We start from the raw sequence: 26,132 nt of genomic DNA, 5'->3' as shown, positions 1-26,132 counted from the left end.
ATTTTCGTCAAAAGCTCAGGAACCAAAGGATTTTTACCAGCCAAAACTGGGAAAATTTAAACATCAAATAGCATAGAAATTAGAATAAACCAAAATATAATCAATATATTAAAATTAATTTTAAAAAAAACAAATTAGTCAACTTTTAAAGTTGCTAGGACACCATCCTGTTTTCTGAAAACAAATGGGAAATAATCAAGTATTTTCCTGATGTTTCTGGTATGAACCATACTATAGGGTGATAAAATAATAAAAAGGAAAAAAGTTCTTCTTTATAGAATAATTGCAAACAATAAAAACTAATAAAGAATTATAGAATGATAAAAATCACTATTTACACCAGACACAGTGGCTCATGATTGTGATCCCAGCAACTCGGGAGGCTGAGGCAAGATTGCAAGTTCAAAGCCAGCAAGTTCAACAAGTTAGCAAGGCCCTGAGCAACTTAGTGAGACTGTCTCAAAATAAAAAGAGTTGGCAATGTAGCTCAGTGGTACAGCACTCCAGGGTTCAATCCCCAACACACACACACGCACACATACACACACACACACACACACACACCACTATTTACAACCCCTAATTTTTTTCTCCTGGTAGTGGGGATTGAACTTAGGGATAGTCTACTTCTAAGCTACATTCCCAGTGCTTTTATTTATTTATTTATTTTTATTTTTTTTTTTTAATTTTGAGATCTTGGGACAGGTCTCTCTAAGCTGCCCAAACTGGCCTTGAATTTGTGATCCTCCTGTCTTATCCTCTCAAATCTCTGGGATTATAGGCATGCACTACTATGCCCCAATACAACCCCTAATATAATAATAGATCTAAATAATGATTATCAATACTAAAATCATTAAGTAAATGATTAATGGGAAATGTTGAGGATCATACTTACAGAGAATAAATGCACTAATGAATCACTAACATCACTAATCCTAACTCTGGGTTCAATACCTAGCACAAAAAAAAAAAAAAAAAAAAAAAAAACTCTCTATTTATTTCTTATCCCAATGACAGAAAGTATTTCTAGGTTAATTTTATTTACTATATAATTACAAATTTCTACTGATATCCATTGGCTCTATAAGTTCTTTGAGTATATCTCAGTGGGTTCTCTGAACTAACACTTTCATAAATTAATTAGCACTTCTAAGCATCTTGACCCCCCCTAATACATCACTAAATTTATTTGGTGCCTAAGTCTAACTTAATTTCTAAGTAATATTTACATCCTAAGTTGCATACCTGGATGTTCAGGTTATCCTCAATGTTACCCATGTACCTAATCAGTTATGTGTTACAGATTTGATTTATAATTTTTTCTGGCAAGCACTCTAAGTCATCCTACATATGTGTTTATAGTACAAAACCACAAAAACAAAAGTTTGGGGGATTTATTTTCATACTGTTTTTTTAAAAAATCATTCCTATGGATTTTATTCTTAAAAATTAAATTAAAAAAAAGAACCAAATCATTGTCCCTTACTCATCATGTTCATCTCTAAAGATATCCCTAAAGATCCTAAGCAAAATTTTAACTGCTACTCTCTTTTTCTTTTTTCAATAATATATTGTGTGACAGCAGCCAAGTTTCTAAGCTCATTCATTCACTTACACAGGCTGGGTGTACTATGGTATGAGAAAACCGAGCTCAGAGTCCTCAATACAGTAGGTGTTTTGTGAGTATTTGACTATCAAAGCATATTATGGAGTCCTCTCAATTCCTTCCTCCTGACCAACAACTTTGTTCTCGATTAGATTGATCCAGTTAATTTCAACCTAACAAAAGTTGAAATTCAAGTTAAATTTATTGCTAGACTGAATTAGTAAAAAGAAGGAAAGTCACTAATCTCATTTACAATCCATTATAAAAAATACTGTCTTTATTTTACAAATTAATACAAAATAGCAAATACATTTTATTTAAAACATCAGCTTGATCATGTCAGCTTGATTATTCATGATTATCATGAATAATTTGTAGATATTTGACTTTATTTAGATAACTAACTCCCAGTTGTTTCCCCAAACCAAGCCTTATTAATCTTCCCTCTGAATTAAGTACCAATCAATTTTCTTCCTGCTTCTAGAAAACTTGGGGTCACATTTATGAACACATAAATCAGTGTAGAGTTAAGAAGTTAGCAGTTCTCTACATTTTTTCCACCAAAATACAAGTGACATTTAAAGTATACTTAATATTTACAATTCAATACAATCTCCTCACTTCAGACTGCCATCCAAGGTAAGGAAGGCAACTGGTTTGCCTGAAATTCTGTAACCCTGTATTTTCCCTTCCATCAATCAATATGGTGTTGTAAAACGATCAGATCAGTGAAAACTGTTGCTTTTTTTTCTTTTTTTTTTTTTTTTTTTTTTTTTTGCAATGGGTGGAGAATTAGTTTTGGTTTTATTCGTGGCTCAGTTTTATATCTTCACATTTGTTTTTCTTTCTTCTTTGCTCCACATTTAATTTATCCTATTTGAATTTTATATAATAATCAAATTCTTTCTAGAACAGGTAAGGAATAAATAATCACTCCATGTATCTGCAAAAGCAATCTCTAGATAAAGCCTTAAAACTCCTTGTTGCTTCTTAACTATTCTCTATCATATTGAACATATGAGTATCAAAATTTGTGAGTTCCTCATTTTCTTGCTTTATCGGTTCTCTTTTTTAAAATATTTAAGGCTGAATACAAAAAAAAAATCATACACAATTTAAACTTAGAAACCCATAATAAAAATTAAATTTTTTACACAGATAAAGAAAATGATTGCTGTACAACTTTTATGTCAAATGAATGTGAACTTTCCGGTGCCTTGCATACAGTTATTCAAATAGTAATAACTCAGTTACACAGTAGAAACGTTTAATTGCTCTGATATTAGACTACTATAGCTCAGGCATTGGAACACGAGAATTTGTTTCAGTGCTATTTTTAAAACCACTAATAAACACTTCAAATAGCAGAACTAAGTCTCTTCTCAGTTGAGCCGCCCTGAGTAGTTGTGAAAGAAAAAATGTGTTCAAGAATCACATTTTTATCCAAATCTGAAATGCTTGTTGATCTCAAAAAAGTAGACATCTTAAGTTGGAACTTTTATAAAGTAGTCTAGAGTTTAGTGTTACTAAAAGGAAAATTAGTTATAAAAGTAATAAATGCACAGCATAGCTTCCATTCATCACATTTTATAGTTCTTTCATTTCCCCCCCCCCAAGTTATCTAACCAATCAACAGATAATCTATAATTATTAGGATTTGCCCTATACAAAGTTTGATTTTAAAAAGTTTGACACTTCACTCACCTACTGCAGGACAGAGTATTGCCCATACACAGATACTAAACCAACTGTCTAAGCAATTTCTTGTGTTTAGAAATTCAGTGCCACTATTATGGCTCACAATTTGGCTTATGATGCATCTGTAAGCAAACAGCCTGACAAGCACTCTAGTGTATTTCAGGATGACTGACAGGACACAGTGGCTCAAGCAAGAAGTGGGGGATGGGTGCTCTTAAAGCAACATGCCCAGGAAGGGAAATATCTAACAGCAGAAACAGATATGAAATTCTTTTTCACATTTGCAAAGAAATAATGAATAACTTCCTAGGATCGACTTTTAAACTCAATTTTCACATATGTTATGTACCCAAAATACTATAAATTTCAAAATGGATTTGAGAATTTGTATAAGCAGAAATAAAAAAATACAAAGCAGGCATGCTATATATTTCCCTAAATTTTAAGAATATTCCAATTATTTTTAACAGAAATTAAAACAAGATACCCAGAGAGAAACAGTTCTTATCTCACCTTTAAATATATACCAATAGAACTTACAATAGTAATTTAAGAACAATTAATTAATAAAAGCAATTTAAATATCTTGGATTACTCAGAATTGGTTTTAGACATACAGGAAGGATATCCATGCATTTCTCCCCTACTGCATTGTTTCCTTATGGTCTACTTCCATGGTTAAATAATAGACCAAAATATTTTAAAATTCCATTAGTGTCAGTTGGAAAATATTTAATCAATACATTGGCTTATTTTTTCAATTATATAATTTTTTCCTATATTATTTCACATCACTTTATATCGCTTGATTCTTTGATGATTAATACATCAATCAGTCGTACTTTTTTTTTAATGCCATTCATTTTTAAATGTAATCCCTTATTTGGCCAGCTGAGGGCGTCATTAGATTCTGAATGCACACAGCATTGCAACACAACAAGTCGACTTTCTTTAGATAAATGTGTTTAGAAATACTTCTATTTTATTTTGCCTATAGAAATTTGACTTATAAGGTCCACATTAGTGTTTCATGCTTCTTCTCTATGACAAACTAGCATTATTCCTTCCTCTATCACCTCCATCAGATGCATCCTCTGAAAGAAAAGCATTAGAAGGCTAAGAAATAGCAGAGCTGGGTTTAACCATCAGAAAGACTTTCCACAACCCTCAATTCTTCTGGTACATAAAACCAAACAAACAAAAATCTTACATAAGAATCCCAAATCCCATAAGAAAACCCATAGGAAGCAGAACTAAACTATAGTCTCTTTTCAAAGTTATATATGACATTTGTAAACTGCTTAACTTATATTTTCTTTTTTTTAATATTTATTTTTTTAGTAGTAGTTGGACACAACATCTTTATTTTATTTATTTATTTATTTATTTATTTATTTATTTATTTATTTATTTATTTATTTTTATGTGGTATTGAGGATCGAGACCAGGACCTCACACATGAGAGGTGAGCATTTTACCACTGAGCCGTAGCCACTTATATTTTCTTATCGCTTAATATTTGCTAATTGTCCATTATCTATTAGATGCTACAGGTTAATTTTAAAATATATGGTTCCAGTTATCAAAACATTATTATATTTCTCATGAGCATGCAGTGTTGAGACTAACACACTTCAGAATCTGCAAGTTCTTTATTTTACAACTAAAATTCACTTAATTTGGAAAGTGAATTCTGAACATCAGTTTGTCTGATTTACCCTAAAAATAAATATTTATCATATAATTTGCTAATTACCACAAATTTATCTTGAGTAAAGATAAAAATTTTTTCTATGCTTAAGCTATTATTACCTCACAGACAACAAGTTTCCTAAGTTCAAACACAGAAAAAATAAAGCAGATCTAAAGACCCAAAGAATGAACTCTTTTTATTCTCCTAGACTTGCCATTAATGACACAGCCCTTATGCTAAAGTATTAAATTTTTCAAAAAGAAATGATCATTCTCTTCCTCAATTTCATTTCAAATAAAGAACTGATAACTTCTTTTCCTTTAAAAGGGAATTCTATTTTTGAAAATGAAAACAAGTTTGGGGGTTCTTCATTGAAGAAGTTGCCCTATAAAATTATTTCTAATAACTGAATGTAGCAGTTTTTTCCTCATGTAATAATGATAACGAAGTAAAAATCATATTTTACATTTGGAAACAAAGTATAACAACTCTTCAACTGTTCTTGATTCTTTTATAAAATTTTTTATCTTTAATTTTCTAAACTAATACATTCTCTATAGTCTAAAATACATTTATATTATTTCTGAAATTAATTTATAGGATGAACATCTAGAAGAAAACTGAAAAATTCATTTTGTCAATAATTTGCATATCCATTTTGCCAACTAGCCTCACATTTCAGAACATACAGATAATTAATTTTTTTCTGTTTTCATAGAACCACTTAATTCCACTTTACTGTCTGCCGCAGTCCGGCTGCAGCAAAATAACCCGGGGGGTGACGAAGAACTTGTGTAGATTGATACAGCAGGAGTAGGAGCCGTTTATTGCAGGACAGGAGCGGTATTTATACATTCCACACAGCTTATCTAATTAGCATAAACTAGATACATCAGTCAACCAATATGGAATCTCCACACTTAATGGCTCGATGGCATTACTTCACAAACCACTCCCTCTGGCATTTTGCCAGGCGCCATCCAGACATGTTTACAGACTCTAACATTTCTCTGGCAAAATGCCAGGCGCCATCCTGACTTGTTTACAGACTCTAACAGCTGTCAACAATGTGTTTGATTCCTTATGCAAGATCTCCTGAATTATTTCTCACTCTGTAGTTTTTCTTTTCCCCGGGTGTCTTAAGAACCAATATCTAAAGGCCTTTTTTAGTCCTAATTCTATTTCTGGCTTTAAAAACATATTTTTTAATGCTATTGTTTAGAAGGGAGGATAGAGTGAATGATGAAGAGATAAATACTCATTTAAATACTCCTTTTCATTTAGCAAAAATGCTTCCATACATTTTATGATCTATTTGAATTTTCAATAATATTATGTATATATGTATATATATATATATATATATATATATATATACACACACACACACACACATACATGTATATGTATGTATGTATGTGGTTGTGTGTGTGTATAAAACTGTTGCTGTAGGCTCATAACAGTATTAACACAATGAGCAAATCTAGAACAAGCCTTTTCTCTAACATGCTTTAGGATTGTAAGTGTGAGGTGCAGTGGCACATGCAAATGAATTATATCCCACAGGCATCTGAAAATGCAAAATCCAAGAACTAAAGAGAAAAATCAATCTTAAAATGTAAAGTTATAGTAACTATCCATCTGAGTTACATCCTAATCTATGAGACTAGAAGCACTTTCCCTATATAAATAGAAGGGGGAGAAAAGGTAGCCAAAGAGAGTACTTTACAAAACAAGTACCATGAGTAGTAGGAGGCATGTCATTGAAAAGAATATTAAGAAACATGAGAAAAAATTAAACTCTATCCTCCTTGGTATTATCCACAATGACAACCATTTACCATTTATCTCAAGATATGAAATGAAATCCATAAAGCTACTATGATGAGTAATTACTTCTAAAATTACAGATAGAATCTATAGGAGTGCTAATTATAGTGCTAGATGATTCATTGACCAACTATTCTGTTTTTGTGGGAAAATAATTTTTTCTTTGTAGAATTCTGCCTTTTCAAACCAAATTTTAGAGAGCTACTGTGAGAGATAACAAATGGATTACCCATTTGTTTTAAAAATGGATAAAGTATCTAAGTTCACACATTTTCATTTAGTTATTTGAATTTGTCCCACCACAGGAAGTCAACTACCCCACTCATTATAATAATTTATAATTAGAAAATAAGGAAACACAGTCATAAAATGGAAGCACTTTACAGCTACTTCCAAAGTTGTTATAAAATGTTTAACATAGAAAACATTTAATAGAGAAACATAATGTTTAATAGAGAAAATGAAAGACACATAACACATATTAATAAATTGTGTATTTTTTAGAAGACTAGGTATAGGATAGTTAAAAGATAGAATACTGAACTAAAAGCAAAGAAAGAAAGTAAGTTAAAAAATAAAAATCTCTGGGACAGAGTTGTGGCTCAGTGGTAGACTGCTTGCCTAGCATGCGTGAGGCACTGGTTCAATCCCACACAACACATAAAAATAAACAAATAAAGTAAAGGTATTGTGTCCATCTACAACTAAAAAAATATATATTTTTAAAAAATGGAAACCTCTGTCTTATTCCCATGTAAGACTTCTGGAGTTGTGCCAACCTGCTTCATTCCAGAGCAGAGAGCCACTCAGTTGCTGAGTCTATATAGAGCAAAGGAAATCCTTTCTCCCACGCTCTGCTTCCAAAGATAATAACAGAAAACTAGAGAGTGATGGGTTTCATTACCAAGTAGCCATGTTTATATTATTCTTGTCTCCCATTGACTCTCTAAAATTAAAGCCTACTGATTTTGCATAATAAAGCAAAAGAAATACACAAAAGCAAAGAAATTCAATTTTGCAAAAATGACAATATCCCTGAATTGTCCAAAAAATAACTGCCATAGTCACTAAATGTAAACTATTATATCATTCCTTCAATTGTACTCAAAAGAATGAAGCTCATCACATAGAAAGGTAAAATAATTAAATTCAATCACAAATACAATGAATCACATGTCTTTGACTTCAAATGATAAGAGGCCCTCCCCATAGTCTAAATAACCTACATACTCCCCCAAGTCAACCCACTTTTTTCCTTCTGGGTCTTGGGTGCACAGAACTAGATTGATATCATCAGTCAAACTCCTCAGTTGATTTTTCAGAATCAATCAAACACTGATAGAACTGGTCTTTTGTAAAAAGCCTGTGGTTTTGTTGTTGTCATTATACTCATACACCTTCCTCAGGTCCCTTCCTCTCCCTCTTTGTTATACTAGTTAGTGGGTGCCTTTCCAATCAACCTGCCACAACTATCTTTACATACATTATATATATCTACAGTAGTTTTACATGTGCAAGTATTTTTAAATTTATACAAATAGTATTGTACTTCCATCTCTTTCTATCTCACCCGCTCTCAGCACTGATTTTGGTGTCTATCCGTGTTGAACCATGAAGATGTACTAAATACTACAGGTTTGCTTACTCCACACATAGCCCCAACCTGTCTCACTTGCCTATTCCTGCCATGGAAGGAGGACATTTGATTTCCTTCCCCTCTTTGCAACTCAGATGGCATGTAACAAAAGTCTGACCAATGAGATGTCAGCAGATGTATGCTAAGACTAAAGCTTTTGCTTTCCCTATAAAAAGAGAGTCAGATATGCTTGCCATGGCCTTTGTTCTTTCTTTCTCCTGACTGTAGTATGATATCTGAAAATAAAGCAGTCTTACTGCAAAGTTCAAGAAGGATGACAGAGCTGAATTATAGAAAGAACTTGGGTCCTTGATATCATCTGAACTGCTTATATCCAGACTTGTTATTGAAGAAAAATGAGTTCCCAACTAATATAATGGATTATTTGTTCCCTTACTTTCCACTGTGTAGCTTTCTCTCTGATGCATTTATAATGTATTTTATCTGTCCATACCCCTATTGAACATTTACATTGTAGCCAACTCTTGCTATGGGAAATAATGCTTTAATAAATATTCTTATACATGTATCGTTGTGCACCTACGCAACAATCTCTGATATATACAATCTGTTATGAGCTGAATTGTGTCCTTCCAGAATACATATGTTGAGTTTTTCCCATTATCTCAGAATATGACTGTATTTGGAAATAGAGCCTTTAAAGAGGTGATTAAGTTAAAATCAGGCCATTAGAGTAAGCCCTAACTCAATCTGATTGGTGTCCTTAAAAGAAAGGTTGATTAGGACATACAGAAAAATATCAAAAATTAGCACACAGAGAAAAAAACATAAGAGATGGTGGCCATCTGAAGTCAAGAAAAGAGGTCTCAGAAGAAACCAAACCTGCCAATACCTTGACTTTACTGGGTAAATTTGTATTTGTATATTTGTATTTACACAATAACTAGCAAAGCAAGTTAAGTGTCTTTTCATTTATTTATTGGTCATTCCAGTTTTCTTTCCTAAGAATTATCTTTTCATGTGTTATTGATCCAATTAGTGAGCAATTCCCACAATAATACTATATAACCAAGTACCCTATAACTCAGTAGCATATGACATTTTCCTCTCTTACTCCTAACTCCCAAAACTTTGAGGGAATTATTTCTGTTATTCAAGTCACTCTGTGGCATTTGGTTATGACAGCCCTAGCAAATTAACACAATTCAGAAGTCAAATTTCTTGGTTAGAATGTAAATTATTCAGTTTCAATAAACATTGCCAAATTGGTCTCCAAAATAATGCCACCGGCAAAGCATAAGGGGTTCGTGTGTCTCCACCTCCACATCACAAGGTTTGCATGACATTTTAACCACTGCCAACATGGTAGATCTAAAGTATATCTCATTGCTGTTTTAATTTGCACTTTTGATTACCAGTGTTCATTGGTAGTCTCCTTTTAGGTTGATTAGCCAGCCATTCAAGTATCCTTTCTGTGAATTGCTTTTTTGTATTTTTCCTCTATTTTTCTCCTAGGTTGCCTTTTTCCTTATTGATTTGCAAGAATTTCCTGTATACCCTAAATTTAATCCTTTGTCTATAATATTCCTTGAAAATAATCCTGTTTCATGTGTCTCTTGTCTAGTACACCCTTTTTTGAATATTCTATTATCTACATGTGAAATTTCTATTTCCTTCACATTTTCATTGATACTACAATAATGCTAGACATTTATTTTTACCTCTAATAAGTATAATATTTATATTTGCAGGTAACTAGTAAAGCATGCTAAGAATCTTTTCATTTATTTATTGGTCATCCTAGTTTTCTTTTCTGTGAACTACCTTTTCATATATTGACCCTATTGAATTTTTCCTTATTAGATTATCTTTTCCTTATTAATTTTTAGGAGTTCTTTATAAAATCTTATACTAAGTATTTCTGTTTACTTGTCTTTCAATCAGCTATTTTCACAATAATATTACCTAACAAAAAATATTAAAACTCAGTAACATAAGACAAAATTTATTCTGCAGACCTGGCTGAGCTTGCTCTAAGCTACATCTTTGAGATCCAGATCTGCTCCATGTTTTTCTCATTCCCCTTGGACAAGTAGGCTACCTGAAGCATGTTCTTCACATGGCAATGAGAGAAATACAAGAGAGGCAAATAGAAATATACAGTGTCTCGTAAGGTATATTCTCCAAATTGTTGCTGTCCCTTCTATCTTCATTCCATTAGACAAAATAAGTCAAATGGTCAAGTCTAGTATTAATAGAGTAGGAAAATGCAGTCTAGTACAAAAAGTTGAAAAGTCAAATGATAAAGGGTATAGATATTGGAAAGGAGAAGAATGGGGATCAACAATGCAATCCACCTCATATGGATGAGTTGTAATATATTCTCTCAACTGGTAGCTTTTATTTCTCTTCTTTTATGGCATCTTTTTTTCACAGAAGAAAATTTTATATTAATGTAATTAAACATATTGATCTTTACTAAATGACTATGTCATTTGGTGGGGGCATATTTTCAGAAATTTTTTCCTACCCTAAGATCAAAACTTGTATTATCCTACATATCTCCCTAGAAGAATGCAATCTCAGGGATCAACAGCCAATACATTTTAAATCAACATATGAAAATCACAAGATTATGTAATATAAACTAAGGATCAAAGTACCAAAGTTAAACAAGTGATCAAATTTAAATACCAAAGATTATTACAGATGACTTTGTTATTTTATTTGGTACTGGGGCTCAAACCCAGGGCTTCAAGCATGCTCAGCAGGTATTCCACCACTGGGCCATGCCCCCAGACCACAGATGAATTTTTGAGCTAAGTCTTTATAACATATTAATGACACAACCTTGGCAAAGAAGAAAAAGACACAGGATTCATAAGGAATTATAAAACTTAACATTCTTTCATAAACAGATATTTATTGATCTAAGCAATATATTCAAAACTGCAAAGAACAAGATTATAAGAAAATATATATAGTCCTCTAAGATCATGCCATCATGGAAAAAGAAAAAAATCTTTCATGCAATTTAATAATTATAAAACAATATTGTTTATGAAGTCATATTTATAAAATCTATATGTACATGCAATAATAGTAGGGTCTACTTTAATAGTTTGGGGTAAAAATGAGGTCACACATATTAATTTTTCAAGATAAAATCACTTTTTAAATGTCTGGCAAGAAATCCATTATCTCTCTTGTCCCTCAAATTGTTCAAAAACTCTGTGTCGATTCACATGCCTCAATGAGAGAAAACCAGAAAGCAGATTAGAATACAAGTGGGCTCTGTTGAGGGCTGCTGGTGTTCTGCTCCCAGCACAGTTTACTGATGAAAACTGATTCCTCGCAGTGTAGTGTGACCTTTTATCCTGCTGCATTCTTGCCACTGTGGATTCTGTCAGAGGCCACAGTGATTCCTCAGTGCAGAAACAGCCTGCTCCCTCAGATGTGAGACATGGCACGGCACCCATGCCTTCAGCTTTTTAGTTTACCAAGCACAGCAGATGTATCAGAAAGGCCCTCCAGTTCAGGTACACATCTGTCTGAAATGAACCCTCTTGGAGTAATGCAAGCCAGAGAAGGATGCTCTAGTTTAAGGATCTTTGATGTTCTTTCTCACTAGTAAATCTTAACATAACATTTTTTAAAAAATATTTATATTTTAGTACTAGGTGGACACAATATCTTTATTTTATTTTTATGCGGTGCTGAGAATTGAACCCAGTGCCTCATGCATGCTAGGCAAGCGCACTACCACTTGAGCCACATCCCCAGCCCATAAAAATTTTTTAAAATTTGATCTAAAAAAAAAAAACTTAAAGGGGAAAAAAATCTTTCAAATAACAAGTACATTGTATAAAAGAGTGCAAATCTTCATTCTTTTCTTTTTTCTGAAGGCTCCCAGACCCTTTACAAATTTCTTCCAGTCTTCCCAATATTGACCAACCTATAGCTGAAGGAAGACTATGGAAAGGCGACTTTTGTCAAACTAGGAAATAAAACCTATTACACCAGTAGCTGAGACACAAAAATATAAGGACCTCATTAATAATTTGCAAATATTGGGGAATATTTTCTCTTACCTTCTGGTTCATGGATAAAATACAAAATGCCAGGCTGAGAATGGAGCTTAGGGGTATGGCATTTGCCTAGCATGTATAAGACCCTGAGTTCAATCACAGCACCACAAAATAAATAAATAATAAGATACAAAAGGCCCACTTTGAATTTCAGATAAACAATAATTTATGGCACAAGTTATACAAGTTATGTCCAATGCAATATTTGGGAGATACATATATATATTTGCTTGAAATTCTAATCAAACTATGTGTCCCATGTTTTTATTTGCTAAGTTGGGCCACTCTCCCTTATCAACTTGATGAATTGTGCAAGTTCTTGGTGTGTGTGTTTGGGGGGGAGGGGGGGGGTAGAGAGCTGGAACTGAATTGTGCCTGAATTTATAGCAGCCAATAGAGCCAAACCCTCATTATCCAACCTGCATATCCTCTCATCCTATCAGAGACCTGGGCTAGCAAATGAAAGGCCAACTCATGTCCCCTTACTGTATAGGAACTTTTGGATAGCCAGAGATGTTCCTTAGCCACCTCCCAGCAATACATTTCTATCTTTTGTCAGAAGATTTTTAGTTACCAGAAATGCAACACTGAATGAAAGGAAAAATGATATATTGTGCCCTGGGATATGAAAATCTCAGTAGTAGGGGCAGACACAAGGGAAACACAGGCAGAAGGGTACCCTGGAGATTAGGGTTTATACATTTCTTTTAGAAGAGTAAATTTGAGCCGGCCCAGCAGCACTCGCCTGTAATACCAGTGACTTGGGAGTTCAAGTCTAGGCTGGGCAATTTAGCAAGGTCCTAAGCAATTTAACCACACCCTGTCTCAAAATAAAAAGGAAAAAAATAAATAAATATAAAGGGCTAGGGATATGGCTCAGTGGTAAAGTGCCTCTGGGTTCAACCCCCAGTTCCCTCTCTTCAAAATAAAGATAGATTTTTAAAAGTAAAGTAAATCTGAATTGCTTCAAATCATCTAGGTTTACACTTGCCTCCAACTATTGGACAAAATAATAAGAACAGGAGAAAAAATAGGATATGTACTTCATGTGGCCCAGAAATTTAACAAGATACTCGCCTCCACTTTTAAGATTAGAGAGAGAAATTCTGTAGTACAAAAGCTGATAGTGGTGAAATTTAAGACAAACACCAGAACTAAATAAACCTTCTTTAAAAAATAGTAAGTAAGCCAGACGTGGTGGCACACGCCTATAATCCCAGCAGCTCAGGAGGCTGAGACAGGAGGATCGTGGGTTCAAAGCCAGCCTCAGCAACAGTGAGGCGCTAAGCAACTCAAAGAGACCCTGTCTCTACATAAAATACAAAAGAGGGCTGGGGATGTGGCTCAGTGGCCTAGTGCCCTGAATTCAATCCTTGGTACCCCCCATAAAAAAAGTAGTAAGTAGAGGGCTGGGGTTATAATAAGCTCAGTAGTAGAGTGCATTTCTAGCATGTGTGAGGCACTGGGTTCGATTCTCAGCATCACATATAAATAAATAAAATAAAGGTTTTTTGACAACTAAGAAAATATTTTTTAAAAAAGTAGAAAAAAGGTGCTGAAGTTGTGGCTCAGCAGCAGAGCGCTCGCCTAGCACATGCAAGGCCCTGGGTTCGATCCTCAGCACCACATAAAAATCAATAAATAAAATAAAGGTATTTTTTAAAAAGTTTTTAAAAAAAATTAAAAGATTGTGTGTGTGTGTGTGTGTGTGTGTTTTTCTTTTTAAATTGTTGTTGTTTGTTTGTACTGAAGTTTGAACCCAATGGCCCTCTACCAGTGAGTCACATGCCCAGTTTTGTTTTGTTGAATGACCTAGACTGGCCTCAAACTTGTGATCCTTTGTCCTTAGCCTCCTGAGTTGCTGGGATTACAGGTGTGGACCACCATGCCCATCTTAGACTGTATAACTTAAAAAAGAGACTGTATAACTTTAAAAAAAATGTCTTAAAGATCCAAGGGAAATTATCTCCAAGACAAAAGTTAGTTTAGAAAACACATGTACTCTGTTCTCAGTGAAATACCCCAAAACATAAATTCTAGTAAAGAAGTGATAGAAATGCTAAATAAAATGAAAAGAAAGTTGAAGAAGAAATTAAGATAAAGAGACCTGGAAAAGACTTAAACATCTAATAATTCAACAAAACCAAAAAGATAGTATAGTAATTAAAATCTGAATTGGAGAAATCACTCCTCTCCAATATTTTCCACCCCTCTACCAGCAACTTTATCAGAGAGCAAAATAAGCAAAAAAAAAAAAAATGGAACTGCAACCCTAGACTTAATTCTCACCAACAAAGAAGAATATACAAGTGAAATGGAAGTGACAGGACCCTTGAGGGAAATTGAACATATCACCTCAGTGTTTACTACAGTGAAGAAATAAAACACAAAGCAAAGTAAGACAAGTATCTTAGATTGTTTAGTAGTTCACAGAAAATATAAGAATGTCCCAGAGCCACAAAATTTTTTAAAAAATTCAAAAAGTAAAAACCCACTACTACAATCACAAATGAAAAAAAAAAGTGAGAGAAAATGTATACAATAACTTGATATGATATCCAAGGAATAGGATAAATAAAGGATTCCTTTATTTCCTTTAGAAATAAAGGAATTTTGAAGGACATACAAAGAAAAAGACAGTAAATGTAAAGATAAACTTGTACTTTCTTCTGCTATCAGAGGAGCAAACTAAACCTAGAATGGGTAAAGACTTGTGAAAAACATCCAAGCAACACAAATCTTTTAAACTATATTTAACGATGGAAGGACAAGAAAAGTATAACCACCCTCCTTCCCCCCCCGCCAACAGATTCCATAATGGTTAACAAGTGACCAAGAATGACAATACTTTTACTTTGTGTCTATCTTGTCTACCAAGGTGAATCATCTTTTTTAAAATATTTTTTAGTTGTTGATAAACCTTTATTTATATGCAGTGCTGAGAATCGAACCCAGTGCCTCACACATGCCAAGCAAGTGCACTACCACTGAGCCACAGCCACAGCCCACTAGAATCATCTTGAAACGGAAAGATTGTGCTGATAATCTTTAGAGAAAACTGATCAACAAGAGAAAAGATAGTAAGGGAATGTTTAACTGTTTAAATAAATACCCATTTATTTATTGCTGTATCCTATTAAAGCAAGGTTTCTCATCTTCAGTGTTACTGACATTTTGCACTGTGGATTGAACCCAGTGGTGCTTTACCACTAAGCTATACCCCCAAATCTTTTTTATTTTTATTTTGAGACATGATCTCACTAAGTTGCTGATGCTGGCCTCAAACTTGCAATCTTCCTGCCTCAGTCTCCCAAGTCGCTGCAGTTGTGTGCCACTACAACCAGCTTCTACTAACATTTTGGACTGGATAATTCTTTGTTGTAGAAGACTATCCAATGTGTTATAGGATACTTGGCAGCATCACTGGCCTCAACCCACTAGATGCTAGTAATGTCTGTCCCCCACTTGTGACAAAACCTTGTACCAAACTTTACCAAATGTCCCCTGTGGAACAAAAAGCACCCTGGACCAGGTGCAGTGGCTCATGCCTATATTCCCAGCGGCTCCAGAGGTTGAAGTAGGAGGATCATGAGTTCAAAGCCAGCCTGAGCATTTTAGCAAGGCTCTAAACAATTTAGCAAGACGCTATCTCTAATAAAATATAAAAAAAGGGCAGGAGATGTGACCCAGTATCAAAAAAAAAAAAAAAAACCTGGTTGAAAATGATTATATTACACGACAATGAAAAAGCATATGTTTTATCACAGAAATCTTGTTGGCATCTTTGAGTAATAATAAAAAATGGGAGAGGTAACAGAAGATTGAGAACTGACAAGTGTTTTCCCAAATACAGAAAAGAACAAGTTGAAAATTAAAATTGAGAAATTTTATGTTTATCACTAGCAAAATATTTTTACTTAGAAAGGAACTATTACTAACTTAAAAAAGTAGAGCAACAATCTCATGGTTGGTTCATTAAGAGTCACTCATACTAAACTAATTTAATTTTCCTCTCTTCCTTTTTTTGCTAAAAACAGTAAATTGCTTTTATTAAAATATTTTTAAGTCATTCATGAAATTTTCTTTGACAAAATAAATAAATGTGGACTGTCTCATTTTGTTGGTCCAATATTGATAAAATCTCTTTAGAAAGCATACTAGCAGGAACCATAAAATTGTATAAGTACAAATTCTTGATGGAAGCAATGCTGCTTCTAGGAATTTGAATGCATATACAAAGACGATGTCAAGAATTACAATGTTGTTTGTAGTAATAAATAGCTAGAAACAACCTAAATGTGTATCAATAAGGGATTAGTTAAATAAATTGTCATATTATTTTTATTGGTATGACTTTAACTATGACTAAAGGTTCAGAAAAAGCTTTAGGAAATAAACAGAATCTAATGGATATCATTTGCTTAACAGTAGAGGAGATTTCAAAAATATTTAATAACCAGCATGCCTCTGACCCCAACAAATCAGAACTTAGCCTGAAGCTGGGCCTTGAAAGCCCTTCCTGTGCCAAGTGTTCAAAGCCTAAGGGGTCTCAGGTAGAGACCAAGTGAAGGAAGGCCACTGGTCAGGGAAGGAGAACAAGAGCATTTCATATTTTAACAACTTAAATTAGCAAAAAGTAGAGAATACATAGTAATTGCATAGGCAATAGCTATTACAGATTACTGGATTCTTAAAACTAGGATTCCTTTGCTATCCCATATTGGGAAAAGAAACTGCAGAGTGCAGAAAAAAAAAAAAGCCAGTTAATCCTGTAAATTCACATGGAAACATGATTTTAGAGCTCTAGCCCTGGACTAAGACAGATCCCTGTTCCTCTTATAGAGAATCTCAGGGAAGTTGATTTTCTTTCTTATTCTCCCTTCACCCCCCACTCACAAAAACACACACAAGGAAAGGAAGCACTATGACAACAGGCCTTTATTTCACTCATAAATTTCCCCAGAACTTTGGAGTGAATTTCATCAAAGTCAACACTAGAATAGTCACAATTTAGCTCCTTGTGCAATCTTGCCTCTCAGGTACTTCGTGGGCTCCTCACTGAGCTAATTTGGGGGTCTCTTTGTATTGATACTTCCTCCAGGGGCTTCACTGAAACCTGGTAATTCATTTATTATCTAATTAATCATATACCTCCATCCCTGTTCTCTGTTCCTATGCATATAGGTAGAGAAGATAAATGCTTATACAGTATAATTTAAGCAATGCTACTCTGAGTGCACACCTTCAATGAGATAAGGAACTTGCACCAAAATGCAAGTAAATGGAAGACTGTTTCCCTCATCTAGAAAGTTTGGCTACAAAGTGCTTCAGAGGTAGCTGTTACATTCAGGCACAAGTTCTGTATTATCTTGCATGAACCAATAAAAAAAAAATTGAGAACTGCACATCACACTTTGAATAGCACTAATTTAGAGGGGCTAAAGCACTCAGGTTCCAATATATGAGAGTCCTTCTTTAAATAAAATATTGTTTTCTCCATCAAATCCATTTCCACGTGGACAAAAGGAACCTGTAACAGCACAAGCCTAATGGTTAGGATAGTAAAAGGCAGGAAAAGGGAAGAGAGGTGCCAAATAAACCAGAACAAATTTTGCCCAAAGGAACTTAAAGTCCCTTTCCATCCCTGAAGTTAGTAATTTAATGGGTAACAGATTACTGACTGAGTCCCAGACACCAATAATGTAGTTAAAAACAGTAATTAAGCATGTGAAAATCAGGTGCAGTGGCTAATAGTCTTGTTCACTTTCAAAATTTCTGCAGTCTCAATTTTTTATCACTTTTCATTAAATTAGCAACTTGGCTAAACTCAGGATTTATACCCCACACTAACATGTCACTTAAAATCTAGAATCCAAACAAGAAACAGAAAAATCATACTTTTTGAATCTCTGGACTAACATTCCCATGAGCCCATGATCCAGAAATAAACACTATTTTTAAGTCTTCATTACAAAGCACATAGTTTCTTTTCAGGCAATACTAGGCTGCCAACTTTCCTTCTTAAATCTTAATCCCTTCTATTTCAAAGGAAAAATAAAAACATGCAAACGTAAGTTTATAGGGAAGAGAAAATAGAACTCCCATCCATCCATAGTTATAGTGTTCCTCTAAATGTAACTGAAAAGTAAAACTGCACAGTTTATGAAAGTATTTTTAAATACTTTCTTTAAGAAATTCATTCTTTAAGAATCCACAACTCTATACCTCATCTCCCACAAATTATACTGATATCTCTAACCTCTTCACTTTGATATTTTTGGACCAAGCACCAACTCAAATAATAGGATTTATTAATCATTAATTCCTTAGCTTTTTCCCTTCATTACATTCTATTTTTACAACATGGTTCCCAAATTTCAACAATAAAAAAAATTAAAACTCACCTTCCCTACCTCCCACCCTATCCATGTCTTAACTGTTGTCATGTTTCCCTAAGTAGAAAAACCAAATACTGAATTTATGCTCTTGCATATACCCTCTATCCTTTTTCTTTCCATTCTGCAGCCTATAGATTTTCTCCAAATGCTTCTGATTTCCCCAGTTTTACTATAATTGAAGTATTTCTTTTCCTGTTTCTGCTATTTCTTTTTCTCAGCTGCATCATGAAATTCATTTAAATCAGAACTGTATATGTTCTTCTAGCAGAAGTTATTTACAAATTCTATTATTCTGAATCCAAAGTAACATAAGTAGTCAAACAATAATACTATCTGTTGTTTTCAGACAGAGTTGAAGCACTTTTGACTCTAATATGAAGCTTTGTTGATATCTGAAAATTTATAAATTGCAATGTTGTAAATAGAAGAGATATGTCCTTCCAAACACTTATTATTGCCATCTATATGCCTGATAAAAATGTTTTGCACTTCATAGATACTCAATAAATATTGCATTTGGTAGACAAGAAATTTTATAATACTTTAAAAGAAACAGAAAAAGTACATCTTAAAAATCACAACCTTTCCCTCAAATGTAATGTTGTCTAATCCAACAACTCCACATTTAAGAACAGAGATTAAGGAAGTTATATTAAATATAAATACATACATACACATATACATAGGTAAATAAATACACAAGTGTGTTTATCATGGCACCTAGATATTAAGCAATGATTAATAAAATTACATCTGTTCACTTGAAAGAATGTTAACAGAAGTTTAAAATAACATCTTGTAGAATAGATAATATTATATGGAAAATATTTGGGTACAAGGTTAAATGAAAAAGTGAGTTTCCAAATATTACCTGCAATATTATTACAATTATTTTTAAAGCAATCCAGAAAGAAAAAAAAAAAAACAGTAGGAAATACATATCAATGAACTTACACACAATAATTTTTTCTCTATGCTTTCAAAATTCCTACAATGAGCACTTAATATTTTTATTTTATAGTAATAAAAAATGTTTTACTATAAAAATCCCAATCTTTTATTAAAATAATAAGAAAGGCTCAGCTATATGTAAGAGGAAACAAATGGAATAAGTTTGCTATATTCTCCGTATTTTTATTTTTCCACTTAATTAAATCATCCTTTGCTATTACTGAGGTAATTTTTTATACTGGGAAATGAAATTTTAACAGTACATTTATCTATACCATTCAAATGTGACTAGTAATAATCCACATCTCCAAATCACAGCTATTCTCAATATGCTAAACTTTCAGTCCATCTAAAAATGCTAGCCACAAACCCAGAACTAAAGCTAATTTAAATCCTGTTTTCCCCATTTACATCTTTTAAACAAGTCATTGAATCACATGTATCTTCAAAGATGTTGCAAAGTATTAGTGGTATATATCAGTGACTCAGAACCTATACAATTCATGAACTCCCTGATGCCTATTCTCAATTTCTTCTTGTTTCTATTTGAACTCATTTCTTCCACTTCTGTCCTCAATGCAACTGGCAGCAGCTGCTCAGTCCTTCAGACCCCTTTAGATAACAACCTTCTCTTTACATGATTACATCCCATGTTCATTCCACACAGTGATGTTTATTTGGTTATAAATGGTGGTCCAACAGTTCTGAGAGCATTCCACAATCTCCTAATATCACTGACAATTATATAACAAAAATAAGACAAATATTATATTCAGAAAATAATGTTTTTGGCTACTATCTCACTTGAAACATCTTCTATTTGCTGTAAATAGCTTCTGCTTGAAAGTAAAATCTCTTCAAATATTTTCCATCTTTGCTTCCTTTTCCTCAGCCCCATGCCAAAGCACAAAGCATCCAGGCCATATCTTATCTTTTCCTACACAGCATCCAATTGACTTTTTATAGCCAGAAACTTTGAATGCAAAGCACGACCTTGGCTACTAGCTTCCCCTGGCACTAGTTTGAAAGTTATTTATAACTTTAAAATTATCATGAAGCCCACATTTCTCATCATAACTAGTCAAAACATTTCTATTTTATGTAACAATGTGGGTTCTTCTTTCATTCAGAAGGAACCCCCACATTTTAAACCTACAGTATATAACTAAGACACAGCAATTCACGGGAGAAATGAGAATGCACTGAAGTCCAGCTCTTCTCTTTACAAACTTGACTCTTACCTTTCTGTTGCTTCCTATCAAGTAAATGTGCTGGAAAATTCAGCTCTTGTAGGTAATTTTCCAAAAAGAGCTTTTGGGGATAGGAAAAAAAACAAAGCTTCTTGATAGTCACAGAGTTATACAGTACCAAATGGAGAGTCAGTGACAGTGGGGCAGTCACTTCAGCTGAGCACTGTTCACCCAGGATAAGAAAGAAAGGGGAGGTTACAAGCCAGGGTGGGTGGTATCTAATCCTGAACCACTAGGCACTGACCTCACTGACAACTTGTTACTGAAAATACTTCTTTGAAAAAGGCCAGACACATATTTTGCCTAAAGACCTACATAGCTGTTAGGAAGCTCTGAATAAGTTAGATTTAAATTTCTATAGCTCCTTTCCAAAATAAGGACCTCTTATTTCTAATTAAAGCAGAAGGCAAGAATTATTGAAAGTGAAAAATTATAAAGCAGTGATAACTGGAGTCCAGGAAATCCTCACATCAAAAGGTCAATTATATAAAATTCAGTGTATTTTGAAACATAGAGATGATAGCATCAACACCATGTGTCTAAGATAGTATTTTTCCTCTGAAATCTTACTTATCTCATACTCTTGTACCACATATCATATTCTTTGCTTTCAGTATTTATGGGGAACCATATAATTATCAGTAAAAAATTTAAACTGAAGATTTACCCAAAACTCCATAAATGGAACAATTATTACATTAAACCACCAAAAAGGACTTCTCCCCCCAAATTTTCTTCTTTCTCTCAATGATCATCCTTCTCTGTATTTCCTCTTTCTTTCCCCTGACCTGTTTTAATTTCATATTCAATACTCATCAAAACAATGTCCTAACATCCCCCTGGACAATATTGCATAGCCTTGCTTTATTCTTTTCACAGTGTCAGTTCCTTGACCCACACTTATAATTGTATGGCATTTCCTTGGACAATACCACTTTTCTGTCATCTACCGACTTCTAAAACAAGAGGTGGTAACTAAAATATGAGCTATTCATTTAAGCAGTCCTATTCTTAAAGGGCTGAATCCAAAATAAAAGAAGCATTTATTTATTAGCTCTACAGACACTCTTGGAACAAATATCAGGGAGCCAAGAGGAAAGACGGTGTCTGGGAATTGTCAAAGAGAATCAACTATGAAAGGGTTTTAATTTCATGATTTCCAGAGAAACCTAGTATATTTTTATGTAGCTTCCCTTAAAATGTGCATAATTGACATTGATCTAAAGATTCTTAGTTGCTAACATACTGTCCTCCCCAGATTTTTTTTTTAAACAGCTTTTCTCCCCTTGGAGAATCTAGGAATAGCCTCTTTTCACAGAGAAACAAAGAGTAAGTTTTATGTCTCTCAATCCATCTTTTCTTGAATAAAGAAATCACTTGACACTTAAAAAAAATAGCAGGTTTTGTTTTAAAGCTTTAATAATGAATGCTTTCCAAACCAGGACTGTTGAATTGAGCCCAAGATAAGATATCCAAATTCTATTATGAGCCTAGCCGGCCTAGCTGTAACATTGCAATAAGTTACCTACCTATTCTATACCTATCCTTTCCATCCTCAAAATGGACATAAAAACCGCTATTCATTCTATCTACTTTTCAGTGAATATGGGAATTAAATGGATAAAATCTGGAGTGCTTCAATTATGTTGAACTCCTCAGAGAGATAATGCAGATAAAACATTACAGTACTTGGTGACATCAAAAAAATTAAATATTATAAACATCTGGAATATAATTTTAAAGAGTTTTGCGGAATGTTTTGCTGTAGCTGTTGAATTCTCATAAAAATGTCTGCATCTTCCAGACAGGCTTTAACTGAAGTTATTTCCTACTCTAGCCACAAGGGGTCCTCTCCTAGCAATTCCAATCACGCAGGGACCCCATGGTCCTTTGTATTTATATTTGTTTGCTGACAGAAAACACAGATCACCTATGTCAAATTTCCATAGCTAACTATAGGGGAGCAAACAAAACCAGAGAGATCTGGCTTTCTCTGTGTGATCGCTGAAGCATGCTGAACACTAAATAGTTCCTGTAAACTACACAGTGCTGCCTTTTGCATACTGGCCCCCTTCCAGATTTTCACAGTAATTCCTTTTTGTCACCTTGCCCAGTCTTGTTCAGTATTTATTCTCCTTCCCTATTTACTTGTTTCCTTTCTTTATACTTTTCAAACTTGAAATTTTTGGCTCACATCCTCTTCCAAGCAAACAAAGGTTAGAAGTAGAAAAAACAGAAAAAAGAGAAAAGTAGGAGGATAAATCAGAGTTATTTGTAGCAATCCTCCTGAGGTAATCAAAAGTGGTTTTGGTTTTGGATGTCAGGGCTGGTCCCAGACAAAGTCATTCAACTGGATATACTGAGAAGCCCTTGATATGGAGGCATGTATTAGAAGCCAGCCAGAAGAATAGAGGCAGGGAAAGGTCTTTAAGAAAAAGACAATTCTATCCTATCAGTAGCCCCTCTTGCAAAATAAGCTCTCTGGATGGAATGCAATCAATTCTTTAATCAGAATGGGATACAGTTTCTTCTTATCATTAAAATCCCTTAAAAATGAAAACAGCTTTTGCATGAATTATGAGTACATTTTATGGTAAACATGATACCTCAAAATGTTGGCAATTTCAGTTTGGGGCTTTAAAAAGTATTTAACTTTCTGAACAGCTATAATACCTTTTAAAATGAGACTCAAAGCTAAGAATAATTCCTGTCTCTGATAATTAAAATTATTTTATTAGCTGGGCCTGGTGATGCACTCCTGTTATCCCAGCTACCCAGTAGGCTAAGGCAGGAGGATCAAAAGTTCAAAGCCAGACTCAGCAACTTAGCAAAACCCTGTCTCAAAATAAAATAAAAAGTGATGGGTGTGTGTCTTATTGGTAGAGGGCCTCTGGGTACAATCCCCAGTACCATAAAACATATTTTTTATTCAAAAAAATGTGATATATAGTTCTGGCACCTTCTAAGGTGCTTTAGATGAATTGAAATGAATTTTCTCCTGCTTCAAAAGTTTTATGTGCTATAACAGAAAGATGTTTCTCTCTCATTCTTCCCAATCTAATATTAGCTGCTAACCAACTCTCCTGCCTCATAAGAAAAATAGAAGCCATATGAAAGCTGTCACATCTTCAATCATCAAATGTACAAGATCACAAGTACCAAACTTACTATTACAATGCAAGAAATACCCTTGTTCCTACCAAAAGCTAATCTCTCTTCTTCAGCTCTGGATCCTTTCTTGTCCCACCTTCCTCAAGGACTCTGCTCGTTCATTGTCACCTCAAATACTGCATTATCACTGCTTCTCAAATGATCAGGGCAAAACTATGCCACAGAACCTCTAGCTAAAAAATATCAAAGAGGGGCTGGAGGACAGCTCAGTGTTAGAGTACATGCTTAGCATGTGTGAGACCCTGACTTAAAAGTATTTTTAGAAAATTAATCAAATAAACAAAAACATTGCCTTCACCCTAAAAAACCTTCTAGTTTTAACTCCCTTCCACCATCTCCATATTTTCACCTCTCATTCATTCCATTACACATTGCATGTGATTTATGTTTCCTTCATCCCCATAAGGATCATTTTTAAGTGGACCAACAATCTCCATGTGGTCAAATCTATAGTCGCCTTAGGGGATTTCATCTAATTCATACGTTTATATGACAACTGTTATAGGATGTGGAGTGGACTTTTCCTGTTGCCCATAACTGGCAATTAGGGCTTAAAATAGGAGTGTAGGGGTAGTGAAGCCATCAACCTACATTAACATGCTAAAGAATTTTCAATATTTGAAGACAGACACATCACCAAGGGCTTACTAAAAGGCAGTTAACATGCTCTGCTCTCCATATTGTCTCCCCTAACCCTAACACCGCAGGAAAAGTTAGTAAGCCTGAAAAGTTAAAGGACCAAGGCCTACTTCCCTCCTCTCAAAGATAACAGAGCAGAAGTGGTGAAAAAGTTCATCAGCTCCTTCCCCGTTATAAGTCTTTCAAAGGGACTGGTCAGAGCAAGGGGAAAAAGAAAAGAGATTTAAATTGGAATAATATAATATATTAAATATTATAATAATATAATATGTTAAAACTAGAGTTAGTAAACCTTTAGAGAACTGAAAACAGCAGGAGTCTACACAATATATCATTAAGGAAAGAGAAAGAAGATGTAACAGAGCAAAGTGAAACAAGCAATTACAGAAAACACAATAGTTCATTCTACTGTCATATATAACTAAAAAGAACAGATTTTTTAAAAAGTTATAAAAAAAAGAAAATAGTTCATTCAATAAATCAGTTGTGTAACTGATTGATGCTTATTCCCAAGTTTGTATTCCAAACCAGACTTCTCTCATGAGCCCCAAAATCATACACGCAACTATCACCTCCATTTGGATAGTTAATATGTACAGTTGATATGTATAGCTAATATGTATTTCTAACAATATGCCATTAAAAAAGAGCTCTTGATTTTGCATCTCAAACCAATTTCCTTCTGTCACTTATATTCCAGTATAGAAACTGGTACCATCGCCCAATTAACAAAACCCAGGAATCATTCTTCATTCATTCTTTTCCCTCATTACCATCAAGAATCCTCACTGATTCTACTCCTAAAATACATCATTTTTTTAAAAAGTATCATAATATGTTCATTTGTCTGTATATCCCCTGCCCCAACTATTCCAACATCTTCAATCCATTCTGTATATAACTTCAAGGTGATCTTTCAGAACATAGCTTACATCATATAATTCTCCTGCCTAAATTCACCCAATGGCTTTCCATTACTCATAGCAAAAAAAAAAAAAATCCAAATTCTTAAAAATCTGCAAGACCCTGCAAGACCTGGATTCTATCAGTCTCTCCCATCCTAATTTTTATTACTCTCCCTGCTAATTCACTGACTCCAGTTATACTTTCTGTTCATAAAATACTCAACTGTACTTCCCTATGGCAATTGCACTTGCTATTCCTCTGCATGAAACATTTGTTCCCACCTATTTTCTGGTTCTTTCTCA

General features: G+C 33.9%; 1 protein-coding gene across 2 annotated transcripts in view; it reads right to left on the bottom strand.

Moving 5' to 3' along the window:
• Window positions 1-21,259, bottom strand: part of Ctnna3 (catenin alpha 3) — a 1,728,170-nt gene extending 1,706,911 nt beyond the window's left edge. Inside the window, exon 1 of one of the 2 annotated variants that reach the window (XM_027931212.2) lies at window positions 21,106-21,259. The gene's annotated coding sequence lies outside the window, so the exon portion shown is untranslated. Of the gene's footprint in view, window positions 1-3,313; window positions 3,348-21,105 lie in introns of those variants that run through there. The other variant, XM_027931213.2, reaches the window with a different exon arrangement.
• Window positions 21,260-26,132: the final 4,873 nt, after the last annotated feature.

The sequence above is a fragment of the Marmota flaviventris genome, chromosome 4, assembly GCF_047511675.1.
Source record: "Marmota flaviventris isolate mMarFla1 chromosome 4, mMarFla1.hap1, whole genome shotgun sequence".
NCBI lineage: Eukaryota > Metazoa > Chordata > Mammalia > Rodentia > Sciuridae > Marmota > Marmota flaviventris.
This window is presented reverse-complemented; position numbering and strand designations above follow the sequence as displayed.